Source organism: Dermacentor silvarum, chromosome 2 (genome assembly GCF_013339745.2).
Source record: "Dermacentor silvarum isolate Dsil-2018 chromosome 2, BIME_Dsil_1.4, whole genome shotgun sequence".
NCBI classification, from domain to species: domain Eukaryota; kingdom Metazoa; phylum Arthropoda; class Arachnida; order Ixodida; family Ixodidae; genus Dermacentor; species Dermacentor silvarum.
In genome coordinates this window covers 249,515,596-249,536,427 of record NC_051155.1, presented here as the reverse complement: position 1 = coordinate 249,536,427, position 20,832 = coordinate 249,515,596, and the positions used below count along the sequence as shown (strand labels likewise).

General features: G+C 47.3%; 1 protein-coding gene across 3 annotated transcripts in view; it reads left to right on the top strand.

Annotated features, from left to right (window-relative positions):
• The first annotated feature begins 4,061 nt into the window (after window positions 1-4,061).
• LOC119443108 (putative polypeptide N-acetylgalactosaminyltransferase 9) overlaps window positions 4,062-20,832 on the top strand; it is a 215,014-nt gene continuing 198,243 nt past the window's right edge. For all 3 annotated transcript variants that reach the window (XM_049662578.1, XM_049662574.1, XM_049662573.1), the window contains exon 1: window positions 4,062-4,301. The gene's annotated coding sequence lies outside the window, so the exon portion shown is untranslated. The remainder of the gene's footprint in view (window positions 4,302-20,832) is intronic.

Below are 20,832 nucleotides of genomic sequence, written 5' to 3'. Positions count from 1 at the left end.
TCCACAAACGCAAAGCCCTATTCTAAACCTCTTCACTCCTTCATGCCCCAACACTAACACCCGCAAAGCTCTTTGGGGCACCAAACTTTAGGGGCCCCTATTCTAAAACTCTCTAAAAGAGAACGAAGCGGGAAGGAAGCGCCCCGTCTTCCAGTTTATCTTCCAGTCGCGCGCACGGGGTGGGGCGCCTTTGACTCCGCGCCGCCCGAGCGACCGCGCGCAAGGCTCCGCGGGAGGGTAGGGAGGGGGGAGGCCGCGCGCTTCCGCCCGGGCGGCTGTATCCTGAAAGCCATTTGCGGCGGGGGCAGAGTCCTTCCTCCCTGCGCTGTGCTTTCGCGGCTTAGTTCGCGTTGATGCGAGGGGCGGGACGACGGTCACGTCGCTCGCTGCTGCTTTTCGCACTACAGCGTTTTAACAGCGAGTTTCCGCGGTCATTGAGTGAAATGCGTTCATGTTTGCTTGTGCGCGCGGGACACCATGCTTGCTAATTTAGTTAGTATGCCTATGTTGACAAGTTTACACAGCCGATAAAACTACTATCCTTACTTCGTATAGCTAGCTGTCCACAAATTTGCTATTGCAATCGATGCTTCGCCTTTCGGGCGAAACTGCGACTTTTTAATGCTGACTGACATAGTAATACCAGTTAGCCCACCGCTGTTCTGAGAAATAATTTTAAAAAATTCGACATAATACTTATATAATGTCAGCCCCTGGCTACGGGCCTGGTTTTCGCTCTTCGACTTTACACGGAACCTCACTGCGACGCCAATGCCGAAAGCGGATATTCGCCTAGAGTATCCATATAATTGCTATCGCAATAATACGTTGGAACAGGGAAATGGTTATTCTCGTCAACCACTGCACTGATTTTTATTAGGCTTGCTGCCAATTAAAGGAAAAGTTAAAATCTAATAACTGTAGGATAAATATTTTGAATTTATGCCATATTTTTAGAAAAACTATTAAAACTGCTAAATTAAAAAAAAAACTCAATGGTCAAATTCACAACTCTGCAACTCAGCAGTAAAAGCAACGTCAGACTGTATAATACACTTAATGATACATATAAAGCGGACAAAATGGATGTAATATACACCGCTCTGAAATATTGCATTAATTTGTCAGTAGGACGTTAGCGAAGCCCTCATAAACTTTGTAGCAACTTAATGTATGTTATAAATTTATACATCACATTTGTACACTTGAGATTCTCCAACAGATGCAACTGCGATATTCGTTTTCGGTGTGGAGTTACGGATTTCTAAACTTCGTTCTTGTGTGTGTGTGTGTGTGTGGTTTTTTTTTTTTTAACTTACCAATTTTTGACGTTTTCGAGACATTTATTCGTGCTAAATAAAGATTCTGCTTCCTGGGGTTGTGTTATAATTTAACGTTATCTCTAAAATGCAACAAATTTTATTCAAATCACTCCAGCGGTTGTCTCATAAAAGCATTTCTCTGTATGCGGGCGCGTGCGTGTGCGTCGGTGTGCGTGTGCGCGCGTGTGCATGTGTGCAAAAGCTTTGCTTTGCAAAAAGCTTTGCGACGCTGTGTACGCTATAAAGGTGTGCCGGGGACCGCTATATTTTTTACCTACACTGGTTACATGAGTGTAGCTAATGTAGAAGGTCAACTTTTTTTTTTCTTTTTTTTGTCTGCGTAGAAAAAGTGTAGCTTCGTCCACCTTCACGAATACGTTCTTTTTCTTTTTCTTTTTTATAGCAGAAGCGTAGCGTGAAAACTACACTTTCTGCACTGCTGTGTCGATGAGTGTAGGCAGCAAACGACAGACAAACGTACAGTTCAGACAACGCAAAGGCATCCTCAGTAAGTTTTATTTAGCGTGGAAGCTTGGGCGTGTTGGTGATTCATTGGAAAGAGCACAGCGCAAAAAAGACACGGACACGAGAGAGCGACACGCACACAGCGCTGACTTGCAACAGTTTATTCATGAGGACATGAAGGAAGAAATATATATGGCTCTACCATGCGCAACATGTGAATAATTAGCAAAACACTGATAAAATTATGCTCTAGTGTTTTCTAATTATTCACCTGTTGCGCATGGTAGTGCCATATATATTTCTTCCTTCGTGTCCTCATGAATAAACTGTTGCAAGTCAGCGCTGTGTGCGTGTCGCTCTCTCGTGTCCGTGTCTTTTTTTGCGCTGTGTTTTTTCCAATCCTCAGTAAGTCTCTGGGATGTCGGCATCAGGACATTCGTGCATCCTAAGTATGTCCCGCAATAATCCTAAGAGGATCCTGATCAGGTAGGTCCATTTGTCCACCCCAAGTAGATACTGAGAACATGTCAGGTACATAATTTAAGGACCATTTTAGAATGATGTCAGGAAGTGTTCCAAGGCACTACTGTTTGACACTGTAATTAGAGGGCAATTCATTACTTACAAATTGATTAATATATGCATGACGTAGCTTGAATATGAGAACCCATACTGTGGTGCTCCGTATTGATATTTGTGCGCTTTCATGTGCTCTGAAATCCAGAAATTTTCTTGCCACCATTAACAGGCAATTTGGTATCAGGTGGAGCACCACCGTATACAACAGCACAGTCCTCGAGATCGGCTTTTGCTACTTCAAGAGAACGGTCGGTGGAAGGTGTTTTTAATAATAATAATAATAATAATAATAATAATAATAATAATAATAATAATAATAATAATAATAATAATAATAATAATAATAATAATAATAATAATCAATCAAATAATAATAATAATATAAAACAGAATAGTCTACAAATTAACTTTTTTTTTCAGTGTGCCACTTGTACTTCGTTTTTGGTTATACTCAATTTAGTTAGGGCAAGCATGAAGCTCCCAAATAAACACAAGCAACGTCCTGAGAATATCCTGCTCATGGATGTTGCTCGGATATATGTCAAGTTAAGTTCGCGATAAGTCCAACAGTAGATGTGCTTAATATTCATCGGCTGCATGGTGCTGTGGACGTCCTCAGTACGTCCCATAAAAAGCTAGGACGTTCGGATCTTTCCAGGACATCCACGGGACGTTTTGCGCTGTCTGGGAGGCAGGCGTAGCAAACGAGTGGCGCCATTTTGCCTGCGACTCACGGCGCTACCTGCACACATAAATATGTGGCGACGACAGTGAACATTCGCTGCAGGGATGGTAGCGAAGTTCTGGAGTGACCGTGTGTCGCAGAGGACGGTGTGCTAATATTCCCAGAATATAAAATTGTCTTATTCGCGGCTGTTTCGTACTCCATGCTGTATTATGCGAAGATAAGTTGTATTTGTGCGCTGCGCATTCGCGATCTATTTAGCTGCAGTTTGACTAAATCTAATGTTGAAATGAAACTAGTACGTCGGCGTGTAGTGCTAAGGCAAGGACATATACGCAGCCGGTGGGCGGGAAGTCAGGCTAAGTGCAATGTCAGGCGCTTCTTGCCTGCTGATGCAAAAGACGACACCGCAGTCGGCTCTGATGTCATAGCATCTGCCCGGCACTACACTGGTCTGCACGAGCCTAGACGAAGTTACGGTGGCTAGATCGTTAACGAAGTGTAGGCAATAAATAAATAAATAAATAAATAAATAAATAAATAAATAAATAAATAAATAAATAAATAATAAATAAATAAATAAATAAATAAATAAATAGCACAGCGTTCAGCACTGGTGCTTAAAATAAAAGAGCAACAGCACTTGATATTGAAGCGCGCACTGGTGTCGTCTGCTAGCTGCCCACTTATCGTCTGCTCCTGCATGCATTCATTAAAAAAAAAAGAAACGTTATTTATTGTCAAAACCTAATTATGAATAATTAGAAAAAAATTATATGTAAATAATTTTAAAAGAATTAATAGATTAAGCTTCAGTAAAGCATTTAAGTGAGGCACAGATGCTTCTTGAGCGTAACAGATGGCGACGCTGTGTTTAAGGTATGTCGTGTTCCACCCAGATGGCGCCACCTGTCTCGGCGAGTTTGACTGAACTGGCAGTTAGATGCGGAGTTTCCGCTTTAGGTTTTGCTTGGGCTCCTTGTTTCTTTGCTTTTTTTTTTTTTATCCACTTGCGCGGCGTTGGTTGCTCTCCGGTTCTCCTGTGGGCTCCTCTGCATTCTGGATAAGGCTCGGTGAGGTGCGTGCGGTGGTGTTGCGTTGTGTGTAGCAGTCGTGCGGAGCCCTTCGAATAGGATTGGGTGCTGCCGCCGGTGATCGCTCGTCTGCCCGAGAAGACTTCTGCGTGCATACACCTCCACTGGACTCACGGACATAAGCTATGGCTATCGCTCGGAGATTTACATAGCCAGGTAAGCGACATCTTCTCTGCTGGCTTTGCTCCCGAATGAACTTCTGAGCCGTCATGCCAGTCGCCGCCCCTCACTGGTGCTCTGGTGTTCGCCGCTTGTTCAGCAAAATGCCTTTATGCACGCGCGACTTCCACCCCGTATCACACGTGACAAACCCATAGACTTCTCTGGAAGTGTGCGTGTTTTTTCTTTGCTGCGCGAAGAGGAGAACGAAACCCGCGGTCAACGCGAGGGTGCAACCGACCAGCGCTCAAAATCACCACCGGAGTGAGCGGCAGCTGATCGGGTCGCCGGTTGTCCGATGATCGGCGAGCATTTCAGCGTGCATGCGGTCGTTGCGTGTCGGACGGAGCGTGCGAACCGCACGAATTCGGCCGAATAGTCGAGCTTAAGCGTTGTTAACGCTCATTGATCCACTCTGGGCCGGATTGATTTCTGATGCGTTGTCTGATTGAATTCCGTTGCTTCGACGCTGCGGCGGCGTGTCTTGTGCGCGTCACGCGGCCCGTTCCACTTCGAGACGCTGTAGTGGTTCCGCCTGTTCGATTGCTTTTCTTTATGCTTAGGCCGTCTAGATTTCTCGAGATAGTGGATCAGGACGGACGGGAAGTCGGCCGGTTAGGTCCCCCTTCCGTTTCAACAAGTACTGCGTATTTTTTTATTATTATTTTTTATTTTTTTATTCGTTTGCCTTTGCGTTCCTACGCTTTCGAAATTTCCTCAGGTTTGATGCTGCACACACGGTTGGGTCGTACTACACTCGACTGTGCTTCACGTATGGTCGTTGCTCCAAGTTCCGAAGATGTAATTTGTCAAGCTCGACGAATTCGCGTTGACAACGTGAGCGCGCTCCGACTTCGAGTTTAGACACAAACTTTGCGGTGGTAGCATTTTTCGAGTGACGTTCAGAATTCGCTTTCGGAGTCTCGGACGTGACTTTACACGGTGTTAGACGACGCGGCTCATACTTTTCGAGAAGATGCCAGACCTGTGGTTGGTGGTCCTCACCGAGACGCAGGCATCTCGACCGAATGGAATCCACAAAATCGCCCAGGGCTAGTTACCAAACCCATTGAGGTCGCGCACAAACGAACTGTGTGTGCATCTTGCCTCGTGGTATTTCATTTTGTCGTGGACAATGACAACAGGATCGGTCTTTGGGCCGCTGATGACTTAAAGAGCGCTGTGCCTTGAACTGGCGTTCAAAACTGAAGCCGCGCGAACTGCTCATGATTGCCAAGCTGATATTTGAGAGCATTTATACTTTCGAAGAACTTGTCCAACTTTCCCGCTTTGCAGGCCCGTGCAGAAATCTCTCGATGAAACATCCACGTCTTGCATAAGTATGATCGTAATCCCAAAAGTTCTGTTCCCTAATCCGCTTTGCGTCTTCCGCGCTTCAATCTCTTCGCATTAGATGTGACCATGAGACTTCTTTCTACATAACTCCCTGGATTGGACGTTCACAAGAAGCATCGAAGCCGCCGATTCGAAATCACGTGACATATCAAACCAGGCAAGATGCCGTTGGGCCGTAATTCGGGGCCCTTCGCGCGTGATTTGACTGCCGAGAGATTGACGCTGCTTGATTTAATCCGCGTTGCATGTCTGAGTGCAGAACAGCGTGTACTACATGTGTGTTTCGTTTGCTAGCTTCCTACTGGCGAGTATTGTGTGTGTGTGTTGCGATACGTATAATCCGCTAAAAGTCGCGCGTGTTTAATCTCCCGCGGTCCGATAGCGGTTTAGCAGCGAAACGGTGCAGCCAGTCTTATTTTAGCGGCGGATGTAAAGCAGTTCCCGACTTTGCCTGGGCACGTGCCCATTGCTGTGGCATTTAATAGGCAGTGCATGTATGCGGATGGCGTCGCTGTCCACATCCACCCCCAGTGGGTTCTCCAGAAGGAGCTCTCGTCCGTGCGTGTGCGGCATGTCATATCGCCGCCCTGCTCGGCCGCGGTGTATCACCGCTGGAATAACGGCTCATTGATCGACGAGCGGAGCTGCTTTCGCGTTAATCGACCCCGGCGACGCGCTGCATATTTATGCACCCCCGTACAGGTCGATACGTTTCTGCCCCCCCCCCCCCCCCCCTTTTTTTTTTCTTTCCTCATCGACCGTGCTTGGTAGCGTTTCATTTTTGATTCGGAGGTTAACGCGACAGCATTGGGACGGCAGAGGGATTAACGAATCGAGAAGCACCATGCAAGAGCTGGACTCACTTTCCATATTACAGCACCCACGCGCGATAATAACGCAATAACAGTGGCTATGAAAACTACGCGGCGTCAATCTCAACTTATTAAATGCTATATATATATATATATATATATATATATATATATATATATATATATATATATATATACCAGTTTCGCCCGAAAAGCGAAGCATCGATATTCCGATAGCAAATTAGTAGACAACTACTAATTAGTAGACAATAAATGATGTAGTTTTATCGGTCGTATAAACTTGTAAACATTCGTTTACTAATTAAATGAAAACTAGCATGGTGTCACGCGCGCACAAACAAACATGAACACATCTCACTCGATTACGGCGCACACTCGCTGTCATATCGCTGCTGCGGCGTTATGACAGCGAGTGACCTTCGTGCTGCTTCTCGCTTCTACGCGAACGTGGCGTCGAGAACACAGCGCACACGCAGCTGTCAGCACTCGCACTCTGTCCCCATCGCAGATGGCTTTCAAGATCGGGCCCGCGCGGCCGCCCCATACGACCGCCCTCCCTCCTTCCTGCCCCCCCCTCCCGGTGCCTTGCATACGACGGAAGACGGCGCGCTTGCTCCCCGCTTTCCTCCCTTACGTTCGCAAGATTGAGCCACCTTCGTCGTCTCGCCCTCGCGCATTTTCACTCGCACATACAGCATATGGCGCGCCCTTGAACTTTATACGGAGCATCACGGCGACCGCAGAAATACGCCGTAAAAAAAAAAAAAAAAAAAAAAAAAACCAGGGGGGGGGGGGGGCGGTTGGCGTGGTGACATTGTGACTATGGGTGCAAAAAACAGGCCACCCGTGGTCTTGCCGTCGGTTGCCAGGAGTATGAAATTTGCGCCGACTTGAATGCGGCCACACTGTAGATATTCGCTACCTTCCTTGCTTTCTCTTTATCACTTATCAGCCCGAATCTCCTGGCGTAACTTAGCGGGCTTCGCGAACGATATTATCGCTGGCTGAGGCAGCGTGTTTTCTGCATGTTCCTTGTCTAGGCGACGTCGATGGCGGTGTGAAGAGCGACATATTCGGCGTCAACGTTATCTCTTTATCTCGTTGCCTGTTTATGGTCGTTTTTTAATTGTTTTTTTTTTTTTTGCGCTCCGATTACTCGCCCAGAATCGGCTATATACAACTACTTCCTGTTGTATATTGTTTCGCTTTCTTTCTCATTCCGTTACCTTTTTATAATAATGTCTCATTAGTTAGCGTAAAACTGGGACGCAAGCAAACTGCTTGCATGAAGTCAGGAGCCGCGTGTTGTAATTATCTGTTTTATTTTTCATTCTCCTAGCCCGCTGTCATTGGCACGGACGCCGCTGTTATCGCCGCGCGGTTTCATAGCAGTGGTAAACGCTGATTTAAGCCGTGTACGATCTTCGAGGTACCAAGCCATGTGTATTTGATATATGCTACGAAAGCTGCCTTTTGTATCCAGTGGCTTGGGCGCGATTCTCCAAGCGGCATGAAAACCCTTAATCACATTCTTCTTAACGCAGCCGCTCCGCGCCCAACGTCGTTCAAGTGGATGCCTAATTGTGGCTCTGCTGAAACCTACTCAATCTAGTCTCGGTAGTTTCCTTTTGTCAAGGTGTTCGCCGTATTGTCAGCTGAATGAGGCGATATTGAAACGCTATATATAGAAGATTATACAACGTGACCCGCTGACAGTTGCAGCTGTTGCTTTGCGTAATTTGCAAACAGATGTTTAGAGAACGATGAGCTTTCATTTGTAAAATTTATTGAATCATTTGCTTCTTTTTCTGTTTTCCGCCTATTTGTTTCTTCCTTTTTTCTTCCTTTCTTTTTTTCTCTGCTGACTGCAGCCTTGCTGTGCAGCTCACCGCGTTATCTGTAGTTCCTGTTGCCGAAGAGGGCTGTTTGACGATCGCTTCGGCATGACGGCTTCCGATAGTGACTGCACTAAGTTACGGCGCTGCAGCGAATGACTCTGGCCACATACCTGCAATAAATAAATAAAACTAAAATAAAATGAAGTGTCGTCATTGTCGACAGTTGCATATCGCGCCCACTACTGGACAAAGATGTCGCCAAATTTGTCCGTATCCCACTGTACCTGATCTTTTTGTGTCAATCGTTCCCTTCCCACGAATTTTGCTCTCCATCGCATCGCAAGGCCGTCGGATGTGCTTGCAGATGGGAGGCGCGTGCATTACCAACGCGCTGGCGCCACCAAGAGGCTAAGGCGTTGCGCTACCAAGCCCGAGGACGCGCGGGGTCGAATCCCGGCAGCGGCGGCCGCATTTTGATGGGGGTGATATGTAAAAACGCCCTTGTACCGTCCATTGGGTGCGCGTTGAAGAACCCCAGGTGGTCAAAATTAATCCGGAGTTCCTCACTAGGGCGTGCCTTATAATCAAATCGCGTGGTTTTGGCACGTAAAATCCCATACATTTTTTTAGACCAGTGAAGCTTCTAGCCTCTATATAATTACTGCGCCCCCGCCATGTTTTTACTTCTGGTACTATATGTACTGCATACCATCCATGCATCTTAACCACTGCCCTCGACAGCGCTTCTTTATCAGACATTCTGTTGGAAGCACGCCCCCGCCTATCGAGACTTTCGGTACCCGTTCTCTTGGAACTACGCCCGCTGATTGTGAGGGCTCGCTGAGCATCACATCTAGATTAACGTCACGGTCTAGATTACCGAAACGCCTCTTACGCAACGGTTCTTTGTGATTAGGCCGTTTCGATAGGGGATGAGGCGACAGCAGCGGTCTATCCCCCGGTAGATCACAAAACCGCATTTATCAAATAAAGAGTGGCGTCAACATAACCCCTCTGGTCGCGGTACTTCGGACTCTGACACCCACCGGGACTCGTACATATACGTATATACTCGAAGCGTTCGCCTCGCTGTTCCATTAGTAGCGCGCGCTTTGTTTCTCCTGCGCGAGCACGTCGCATGATCCATTATGCGGCCCATTCTCCTTGTGGACACCAACTCGTGTGTTCGCCTTTGTCTATGGGCGCGACGCCGCCTTTCTTCGGGGATGCGACTTCCGCTGCGCTGGCCTCGTCATGACAAAATCGTGGTTAAGACTTCTAATTTACGTAAAAAAAAAGTACACGTACACTGCATCGAGAAATACCTTGTCGAGTTCCGTATTCAGCGGGTTAATTGGCAACCGCATTGAATGGAATTTATGTCTGTCTAGTGCATGCCTCTTGACACACTGCTCGATATGCACCAAACAAAGCAACGCAAGTGGAACGGGACTCACGTGCAGCGCTTAACAAAGTCAGAAACCAAAACTGCGTGGAAAGTTTCATTGTTGCATCGTCCGGCGTCTACGTGATCTTAGAATATAGCCGCAATGTAATTACAGCCACTATATATATTAAATTCCACGAGGTTAGATCTTCTTGGTGCAATCAGTGATGCCTATTTGGGCTTCCTGGGCCGCTTAATTATAGTGCGGCGCTAAATGGAAGAGCTGGCGCCGGGGGACCACCGCTCCTAAAATCCACCAGAAATGCGCTCCATGTGGTTGCCTCGCAATCTTGATAAAGAATTGCTTGCCTCTATATGCTCTGAAACGTAATTTAGTTATACGGCTACAGCAACGAAAAAAAGAAAATTCGTGGGGTTGCAACATTCATCTGGGGACGGATTACCAGCGAAGCTGTTTATGCTGCATACATTATGAAATCATACTTTTTTTTTTCACACGGCACCACACTACGCCGAGTCGCCGACACAAGCGCCGCCGCGGTCACCGCACCTCCCATGCACCTGCCGCAACCGCTGCTGCAGTCGCGCCGGCACCTCCGACGCGCTTGACGTTATGACCACGGAAGCGCAGGCCATGTGCACAGACTCCGTCTTTCCCCCCACGAACGCGTGTGACGTATAACCGCAGAAGCTCAGGCCACGTGCACAATCGGCTCCGTTCGTGTCCACGATACGGACGCGAGCCGCCCAGGGTATAAAGGGGGACGTAAACGGGGGGGGGGGGGGGGGGGGGGGGGGTAGAGGTGAACAGCTTCGCTGCAAAAAGGAAAACGCCGCAGTTGTTCAGCATTACGTAATTTACAGGGGCGGAAAAGGCATTGCATGGTAAGGGAGCTCACATATTCGTGTGTCTCCGACCTCTAGCTCCTCGCGTATTCTTTCTAAAAGCTATAACCTCTACAAGCCTTCCTCTCCGCTTCCCGATGTCCAGCTGCCGACCGGAACATTTGTTTCCCCGTAAACCAATAATAAAATAAATTTAAGTATTCACAGTAGCCATGTTTACGTGAACGCGACAAAGGCGCGTCGCGCCGCATCTGTGGCACATCGACGGCAGTGGTAAGCAAGGCGACGCGGCATTGATACGGCCAGAGCACGGTGTAAGATATGTACTCTGTGCACCGTGGGCCAGAGCTTAACGCCGGCGCATTGCGAGAAGGGTGAGAGAGAGAGGGCATGCCACATGGACCTCTGGCATCTTAGGGAAACTCACTTGCCGGAAACAGGTTCCATCTGCTTTCGGACGCCTCATGCAAGCGCTGCACCGACGTGTGCTGGGAAACCGATGCGCTATGTACCGTCTCATTCAGGTAAATTTGGCGACATGGGGTGAGTGATTGACCTTGTTTTGTTCCCGAGAACCTCCACGCTGAGGCCGTGAACGGGGCCGCGAGGCCGAGTTGATTTCAACCCACTCGATAACTTTGTTTGTACTTACCGCACGATTATGGTTCCCTCCTTTTACCCGTGTGCAAGTCATCTCGCCGCCTGACGGAGGAGAGTGCGCGCGGATGCATGCAAATCAGCTTCGAGATGCGCGCTTGCCGATGCTGTTTTGCTGCGTATTCTCTTCACCTTGAGTCACGTCGAATTTCACGCCTTGTTTATTAAATTTATAAATTATGGTGGGGATGCTGTGTACCAGCGGTTGGATACCCCTGCAGTGACAGTACATATACGTTCTTCAGTTCATGATTGTGACGGTGAGCCTTCCATATATTGTCAACGTCTCTCGCGGATCTGCGAAGTTCTTGGAACAAAGCGCTGTTTCAAATGAGGGAGGATTAGGGGACGCGAGCGGCTTGCGTGCGTTCCGCCTGCGCACTCAAGCCGCTTGGGTCCCATAGCCTTTGGGTAGAGTTTGGGTTCTTGCGTGCGCGAGCCGCTGCAGTGGCGTCCTTTAATCCCTTCGCATTACATTGCTGGGACTCCATGGCTGTCAAACACGGTTGTACAAGTGTGTAGTATATAGCCGTACTACTTTGGAGCTAAACGTCTGTACCGGCTTAACGTCTGGCTTAGCAATTATATAGGTATACTGATTACGATCACTTTTTTCATGCTTGAACGGTTCCAGTGCGCCTCCCCAGTGTGCGAGGTCCTGCTGGTCCTCTTACACGCCGTTTGATTGTTTCAACTGCGATCATTTCAATCGTGCGCGCTCGCGTCCTCCACGCTTTCGTATACATATGCGGCTTGGAGGTTGACATGCTAGCGTGGATGATTGATAGCGCTGATACTATATAGCTCTTCGATTGAGTTCTTTTTTCTTCTCTGCGTGGCTCAGATCTATACGTGGAACTACATGGTTCTTATATATAAAGAGACGTGTCTGAAAGCGGCTGCGCGTGCCGCTGGCGCCTCTCGAAGAAGAACGTCGGGGAAATTTTGCCTGTTCACTTCTGCTCGCCTGACTGCGGCCATGTGCATAAAAATTAATGCGCTCCTCCCGCGGGATTGATGGGGACGGAGCGTAAAAAGCTTGTATGGAAAGTATCTTCTCCGAGATATATATATGGACACCTCATTTTCGATGCTCACAGCGTCGCTCGTCACGCGTCGACGACGCGATCGCACCTGCGGAACAGTTTTCGCTGCTGCATGCCGGCCCTTTCCCAAGTGCCTCGGAGAAATGCGTTTCCAGCCTTGTCCGTTGCGTAACTTCGTTCAAAGCGGCGAAAGTATTGCGCAGGCACAAACTGGATCCGACGTTAATCCTGAACTTGGTGCCAGCCTGTCGTTCTGTTTCTATCTGCTTTTGCGAATTAGTATGCTCCGCACTGGAGTGGAGTATATGGAGTTAGCATCAGCCAATCAGGAGCGCGATCGTACGTGTCCATCTCGGTGAGAGCGTCGTCTGTTCATTTTGGCTCGAGCAGCACGCGTCGGGTGTTGTATGCATTCCAGTGTGGAACGGAGCGCGTACTTAATTTAAGCCGATACTATAGTCGCTGACGTTGTCTCTTGATCGCGAGCGGCCGTGGTTTCGACTCGCTGACAGCGCGCTGCCGCTCTTTTTCCTGCTTGCCGCGCTTATTAGGTCGTCTAGAGCACAGTGCTGCAGCATTTCTCGACGGAAAGCAATATGTTCTATACGCATGTATAGAACATATCACTGGCCGCATTTGTTTCGCTTTTATTGCGATAGCAATTATATGGACACTTCAACCAGATTTCTGCCGTCGCCGTGAGGTTCCCTATAGATAAAATCTTCGCCGCGCGCCGTATGCCCGAGCGGAAGCGTGCGGGGACGCGCGCTATCACGGAGAGCGAACGCACTCAATCACCCACGCGCAAGCAAGGAAGCGGGAAGCCAGCGCCGGAGGGAGCGCGGGGGGGGGGGGGGGGGGGGGGGGGGGGGGCGCACTTCTACTCTGCCAACAACCGCGCTCGTCGCTCGCTCTCCCGCACCGTCTCTTATCTCCACACGGCTCTGACCTTTATGCGCCGTGCATTCGCCGCTCAGTTTCCGTTGAAGCGATAGACCGCATATGGGCTTGCTGCCAGCGTTTTGACAGTCGTTGTCTGCAGTCATTCAGTGTGATCTATTCATGTTTGTTTGTGCGCGCTCACACCACGCTTGTTCATTCAGTTAGTAATAGTCGGGCCACATATTCCAACGCACGCTACACATGTAATGCTGCCCGGATCGGCAGTGCAGCGCTACAGGTGTGTCCCTTCGCACGCGCGCTGCCCACGCGAAGCGCTTCTCATCAACACCACCGTTTCACACGCGCCTTCTCGTGGTCATCGAGTCTCTCTTAATGTCGGTCTACTTACGCCGCAGCACACCTGCTTACTTAATCAGCTCATGTTTACTACAATTCATATTGCTACCAAAACCGCTCACCTTACTTCGTATGACATTGCTGTGTTGCTATCGCATTCATTGCTTCGCCCTTAGGGCGAAACTGTGACATTTTTTTCATGTGCTGACTACCACCACCTCGTAATTCCCCTTAGCTCGATGTCATCTATATAGCCTACTCGTTTCTTCATTAATGTCCACTATGCAAGATATACTAATCGCTGCTGAAGGCATATATCAGCAGTCATTGATCGCCTCCCTGCACATTCTGCACCAGGACAGACAACATATGCCCTAAGCTTTTTAAGATAACAAAATCAGCCGTATATGCCATTTGCTATCTGCTGTTGTTCAACAATCTCTTGACACGTACGGACTATGTACCAGACGATTGGAAACTATATCGTGTAATCCCTGTATAGAAATCAGGAGACCGTTCTGATCCAACTAATTACGTACAGGCCAATCTATTTAACTAGTATCGCTAGCAAACTTCTCGAGCACGTCATTTCACCTGCATTCATGAAATACTTATATAGGGGATAACTTTTTTTTTCGTTAACCAACACGGTTATGTTAACAACGCGGTCGGTCATGCGAGACGCAATTATTCGAGTTAATTACATAAATGCATATTGCTGTACACGATTTGTCCCAAATCGAGGCCGTTTTTGTAGATTTTACAGAAGCTTTTGACAAGGCCCTTCACATGCGTCTAATAATAATGATAATAAAAAAAGCTTACGAGCCTTAACATAAACACTCGCGTAATCAGATGGATAACAGATTTTTTAACTAACCGCTGTCAATCCGTTGTAGTAAACGAACATTGTTCTCCATTAGTACATGGCAAATCGGGAGTGCCACAAGGATCGGTGCTCGGACCGATTTTACTTCTAACATACATTGACGATATAAATGTATATAATTGCATGACCGCTTCAGTAAAATTGTTTGCGGATGATTTCGTGATATACAGGCAGGTGACTAACACTCAGGATGCTAATAACGTGCCAGTGCGACTTGCATAGTTTAACTCTTTCCGTACTGCGCCGATTTGGCATCGTTAGCCCTCTATCGATGGTTTCCAAATGCCGCTTTCGAGAACTTCCGCGCCGCTCACGGACATATTGCGCTATCCGACGTGAAGGAGCTAGAACTATGTTTTTGTTTTCTAAGCAGTTCGCTTTTTTTTCCCGCTAGGCGGTGATATTTAAACGCGCTCCGAAGTTTAGCGATTGTCAAAGCAGAACGCAAAATTTTGGAGGACGCCTAAGCTTCGCCTTTAAGAGTGGAACGCGATAGCGTTATCGGGCTCCGTTCACATCACTTTACGATTTTAGATGCGGAGCATCTTATAGCGGCGGCCTGTCCCGCGGCGTCGTTGGCGTCGGCGTCCGTCCGCACCTCTCCTCAGTCTGTCCACGCCGGCTGTGCGATAACGCCTCTCTCCCCCTCTCCACGCCATCTGTTCGATAACGCGCTTCTCCCTCCGTGTCTTCATCCGCCACCTGTGCGATAGCGCGCGCATGTGCGCCTCTCTCCTCCTCCTCTCCGCGCCAGCTGCTTATATAAACCCGGTGCATGCGCCGCTGCCTCAGTTGCTGCTTCGGTTTAGTCACGCTGCGCCGTCCGATGCGCTGAATGGACGCCAACGAATCTGTCAACGAACTGTCTGGCACATCTTCAAACAGCAGCAGCCAGTTGTTCATTAACAGAACCGCGAGCACCTCTGAAGACAAGGCTGCGCAGAGAAGATCTCGCGACGCAGAACGTAAACGTCGGCGACGCGCAGCGGATCCAGATTCAGTTCACCAACGCGAAGCCGCTTCGAAACGTCAGCGTCGAGCAGCGGATTCCACACTTCGAGAACGCGAAGCCGCTTCGAAACGTCAACGTCGAGCAGCGGATCCTGAGCTTCGAGAACGGGAGGCCGCGTTGGTTCGTGAACGTCGAGCAGCGGATCCTGAGCTTCGGCAACGCGAAGCAGCGTCGGTTCGAGAACGTCGAGCAGCAGCACGGCGTTCACGCGATGTGATGGTGACCAACGCAAGTTAACACGTAATAAAAACGTAATAACACCAAGTTAACGTTAATAACACCGTAATAACAACGTAATTAACGCCGTTATAACGACCGCGATGCTCCGCATCAGCCCATGGTTCCCCTCGGGAAGATGGTGTAATTTTTTTTTGATGGATCTTACTTTGAGAAATTCAATTTTTCTTCACTAATGCCTTGCGCCACGCGATGGCCCTGTGTGGTCGGGGTGGTTCGGGATGATGTGGTTCGGCATGATTATTTCCTCCAGACGCCGAAGCCGACGCCGGATTTTCTGCGACATGGGGCCCTTAACGCTGTCGCGTTAAAAATGTCCAGCTCTGGGGATGTATCTTCATAGCAAGCCCTGACCTCAGCTCAGCTAGGTGTGAGGCGGCTCTCCGCAACCCACTTCTGGTTGAGCAACGTTGGGCTGTCCAGCAGGCCCACGATGCGGCTGGCAGGCTAGGCCTATCGGTCCCGATGTGGGAGCGCCCTGCGACGTGCTAATACGCGTTCTGCAGGACTGAAAAAAAAAAAAAGTTATTTAATCAATCAATCCTGAAACGGCGCGCGCGCTCCGGGAGATCGCAAATATCGCGATTCCACTGCTTCTGTGGCTGATCTTATCGATACATCGAATAGCAACGAGTCAGAGCACGCTGACTTTTCGTCGGACTTTGAGTCTGAAAGCGACGATGACGCAAACCAGCCTGGAACATCGGCGGCCGCAGCCCGGCACGCCCAACTGTAGTGCTTGCAGTTAAATTTTTGTAGCGAAATACCTGTTCAATGAAAAATTTTGATTTTTTTTTCGGAGATAGTGCTTAATAGACGGCAATACATTTTGTATATCTCATAATTTTCGTAAGATTTTTTTCTTGTATATACAAGCGTGTCTTTAAAACTTTGTTCAATTTTGTCCGCACCATCTTGATTTTAATAAACTATTTATATTTTTATGACATACATCTCGTTAATAAAACATTTATGCGTGAAAAGTGCATTCATTTCTCTTTCTATTTATGTATTACATTAAATATTGAGTGCAGTAGTTCTTTCAGAAAGAAACCATCTGCCGTAACATACAAAAAACACCTATTTTCTCCATGGTAGGGAAAGAGTTAAGTAATTGTGCCAGGACTGGCAAATGGTAGTAAATCTAAACAAAGCAAAACCCGTTTCGTTCATTGGAAAGCTAAACCCATTAATGCATTCCTACACATTGAATACCAGGCCAGTTGAATTTGTATCCAACATTACGTATTTAGGCGTTCATTTAGCGTCGGATTTATCATGGAATATGCACATTGACGCTGTAATTAGCAGCTTATGTAAGACGCTCGGATTCATTACGCGCAACTTGCATTCGCCAATTCTGATACAAATCGTTTAGCTTACAAAACATTTGTTCGCTCAAAACTGGATTACGCATCTCAAATCTGGAATCCTCACCAGGCGTAGCTAATAAAGAAACTCGAATTACTTCAGAACAAAAGGGCCCGTTTCATAGCAAAACATTGCTGTCTAACATCCAGCTTAAGTGAAACAAAAATATCCCTAAAATTGTCTTCTCTGAAATCACGCAGACTGCTACCAATTTTGTCTCTTTTTCACAATGTTTACCATAGCGGCTCCCAATTACCATTTCTTAGCAAACCTGCCTTTCGAGTGTTTTCGCGTCTCGACCAACAATTCAAAGTAAAACCTTTCTTTGCCACAATTAACGTTTTCTTAAATTCACCTCTTGATGGAATAACCTACCAGTAGCCATTGCCTGTATCACCGACCATGACGACTTCGCTCACAAATTAAAAAGTCATCTTGGGGTGTGAACGCTTATATGTACACGTCTCATTTTCTTACACATATGGTCGTATTAATGTGTGAAATTCTGTATTGCCTATAGTGCTCACTGTGTACTCCTTATTGACATGAATGTTCAGCCTAGCTAGCTGATTCAGTGCTGTTTTCTCTTTTACTTAGAGCATTTTGTGTTTTTAATAGTTTGTATACGTTCCTGTTAGAATTTTTTTCTTTGTGTATACCTTATGTATTGATTTCATGTATGTGAACCATTATCCTCTATGTAATGCCCTCGGGCCCTTAGGGTACATGAATAATTATAAATAAATAAATAAATAAATAAATAAATAAATAAATAAATAAATAAATAAATAAATAAATAAATTCGGTTATAATTAAATCAACTTCCTCTCATGCTTAGCATTTCTATTTCTACACTCAGCGTGTCGTTTGTTTTTCCGACAATTTGCATGGTCCGTGGCGTTTGTCCTTCATCCTTGTTGTCACTCTGGACGATACGTTACATATGCAATTTGTAGGTGGTGTCGGGCGCTTAAATGCACGAACGAAACCGAGAGTTCGTTCTACAGAATTGAGGCGGCGTAATAATCATGCGCTAGCTCTAACGCAACCGTTGGCATGGCACCTATACGTGCACATAACCCCCCCCCCCCTTTATATATATATATATATATATATATATATATATATATATATATATGTGTGTATATATACATATATATATATATATATCTGTTGTTGCCCCCATTTCATTTCATACGAGCAGTGGAATCTGTCTACATGTGCTTACGAAGACGTTGATGCTGGCCGCCGGAAGCAATTGTTACGAAATGTCGCGTGTGTGTTTGGGCACCGCACGCCATCTTGGTCATAGACTGAGGCTCCGCTCTTCTCCGGAGGCCCGTTGCATCCTTGCAGCGGACCGGAAACGCTCCAACTTTCCGGTGGCGCCATTGGGCGGACGGACAGGCGTGGCTTCCGGGATTTTCAGTGGCTCGACCGAAGACCCCCGCCGCCGCAATGCCGGCTCGTAATGTGGGCACGCCGCCCTGTGTCCGTGTTTCCGCGCACACGCAGCGGATCCGTGCAGTGCGCCGGGCAGATTTATGGAGGCCATTACGGTGAATTACAACGCTCGGGCGTCCGGCTATATGGCCACGTGCGGCTCCCGCGCGGTGTCTGTGTGTTACACGGCGCTCGCTTGGAGAGTGCTCGATTTCGGAGCAGCTATACGGAGCCGTTTCTTTCCCCGAGTTCGTTTCCTCGTTTGTTTAACGCAAAGCGAGAAGCTATAGCGCCTGCAGTATACAGTTTTACCGAGTTTTTCGTACATCTGGCCTATGGCGATGGCTCGATCGCCTAGCTCGCGTTAGCGAGTTCTCTCTGGCGCCGCTGGCATAAACCACACTTCGAACAACGCGAAAGGGAACGCCTAAATTGCCTTCAAGATGCTGTAGTGGCTAAGCACTCATTTCCCGCACAGAAGTGCCCAATCGAATGTTCGGCAGGAAAGCTACTTGCTCTAGCATTATGATGTCAGATTAGAATTGACATAACATGGATAATCGCTGCTTAAAAAGGATTTCGGTGTTTCCTCTCATATTGCTCATGAGTGTACGTGCTCTTGTTCACCAATCGCTGGTTGAGATGCACATTCACGAATTTGCACTGGCAATAAGGCGCATATGTACAGGGTGTACCAACTATCATGCAGCAAGATTTAAGATATGCAAATGCCACGTAGCTGGACAGAACCAAGGTAATGCTGTTCGCCGTCGCTTGGAGATACTCAGAGTATATTTTGCATTCCGCCTAATTATATAATTAGTCGTTGTTAATTAGCTTCTCAAATATTATAATTAGATGAAAAGTGTCAATGAGAAAATTGTAGAGCAACATGAGAAGCTACAGATACAGCTGTCTGGTCCTGAATACGTCCTAAATAAAAGTGTTTTTCCGAGCGTGAAAGATGCCCGCGAATATACGCAGAGTGCCTCGAACGGCCGGTCGCGCGGCAATCTTGCATGTATTCGGGGGCTTCTTTCACACTCAGAAAAACAATTTTATGTAGCACGTATTCAGCAACAAAAAGCTGTATCGGCAGTTGCTATTGTTGCTGTACAATTTTCTCATTGACAATTTTCATATAATTATATTATTTGAGAAGTTGATTAAATAATTACGACTAATTATCTAATTAGGCGGAATGCAAAAAAAAAGATACTCTGAGTATCTCCGAGCGACGGCGAACAGCATTACCTTGGTTTTGTGCAGCTACGTGGCATTTGCATATTTTTAAATCTTGCTGCATGGTAGTTGGGACACCCTGTATATACATACACACACACACACTACGAGCCTTAGAAAAGAGTCCGCGGCGGCGCGTCGTTAATTGTGGTGAAATCCAGCACGCACTCGAGGAATAACTGCTGTGGTCTCGGGCGTTTTGATGCACATCCTTGCGACGTTCACCGCTTTTTCTAGGTTGTTGTGTGATTAGACATATGACACACATGAGGTTCTGACAAGAGCGCGCGAAGCAGTGCTAAGAGAAAGTATATAACTTGCTTGTAGTATCCTTGATATCACTTGTCATAGAACCACATATGTCGCACATTAGGCTCCACAAACCAATGCACAAACACGTATGATTTGAAAAATTAAATCTTCAAAACCCGTTGGCTTCTATTTGTAATGGGCGACGCAACTTTTTATTTTTTTTTTTCCTTCTCGGCCTTTCGTCGTATATGCGTGCATGATGCGTGGCTCGCGAGACTACGCGTTATGAATACATGGGCCAAAAAAATAAAAATAAAATAAAATAAAGGTAGAAGACCGCAATTCCCGTGGCTATCTCGAGAATCGCGTGCTTTGGCTCAAGCTTTCCACCTTGCGATGGGAAATTTTTATAGTTCTGCTCTGATTACTATAAGATGCAGTTTATTTGCTAGTTCAACTCCCGGCTCGAAAGAATCCACAAATATATGCATGACTGGTTTCTGCAAACGCGTTCGCGCTCGTGAGTTCTATAGTGTCTACTGAAAAAAAAAATATATATATATATTCAAGCAGAGATGATAAATTTGCCTAATTAATCTTCGCATTGACCGTGGCCTCTCGCTGTGCGCGAAGTTGCGTAGCCGTCACGCTCTGTTTTCCTGTCGACGATACCAAGTGGCTACAGGGTTCCGGCTTCCGTTCAGGGCCTACAGGGCCCCTAACACGAGCGCTCCGTGCGTGGCTTTTTCTGTGTGTGCGAGATCTGTGGCGCGCTCGCTCGCGCGCCAGTTTGTGCGTGTGCGGAATAGTTGAATTTCTCGTATGCTTGAACCCGTATTCCTGTCGTGCGGGCGGAGGC